This window comes from Aplysia californica, unplaced genomic scaffold (assembly GCF_000002075.1).
Source record: "Aplysia californica isolate F4 #8 unplaced genomic scaffold, AplCal3.0 scaffold00015, whole genome shotgun sequence".
NCBI lineage: Eukaryota > Metazoa > Mollusca > Gastropoda > Aplysiida > Aplysiidae > Aplysia > Aplysia californica.
In genome coordinates, this window is record NW_004797285.1 from 895,770 (window position 1) to 896,728 (window position 959).

Genomic DNA, 959 nt, shown 5'->3' on the forward strand with positions numbered 1-959 from the left:
TCAAGACTCCCCCCGCCCCATGCTTAATCCAGCCTTGTAAGTTTAAAAGTCCTTATAACCTTTTGTGCTGCACAGACAATTTCATGTCTTCTTCTTTTCATTATTATCACTATTATTATCATTGTTATTGTTGTTGTTGTTGTTATAATTACCATTATTAATATTGTGTAGTTTCTTTCTCCTTCTCTTCCTCCCATCTTCTTCTTCTTCATTTGATCTGCTATCTTTCTTTATGGAGAAAAAAAATCGCAATTCCAAATCTCAAATTCCCCTTCCACTTTTACTTCATGCCTCAATCACACATGTGAAATAGTACGACACTCCCTTACAGTACAGCTTTCTTGATTACAAACGTGTCAACGACGTCTCTCCCTAGGCGATATCAAAGAAGTCGAGATCTGAAGGAAGGGAAGTAAGAACATGGTACGTTGTATCATTTTGGCAATCTACAATGGATTTCCTAAACATTATTTACTTTATGTCCATCGCCAATTCAAAGCTGTAGGATGCTTACTGCTGCACTTTACATTTGAGACTGCTTGTCATGGCGCAAAAGGTCTTAGCAAAAGTCATAGTAGATGACTTGACTTAATCGTATATTACAGTGTAGTGTATAACAGTTGTATAAGCAGAAGTTATAAGTAGCGTTATTTTTTATGCGATATTTGTTTCGTTTTTATTATTATTATTTCTGTTATGCACGTCTCTATAACTAACTGAAACTTTAAAAAAATTTTTTTAAACCTGTCTCTGAATTGTGAGTAGACGAATTCGTTAGAGCGTAAATATAGTAATGTTTTGAAAGATTTTAATTATGTAGAGTTTTATTAGTCAAATAAGTGCGTTTATTCTTACAAAAGTTGTACACTTATAGCAAAAAGAGGCACATTTCTGGGATCCATTATGCTTAGACATATTATTGTGTGAACCTGTCTGCATAGATTATTACATCCCCCCCC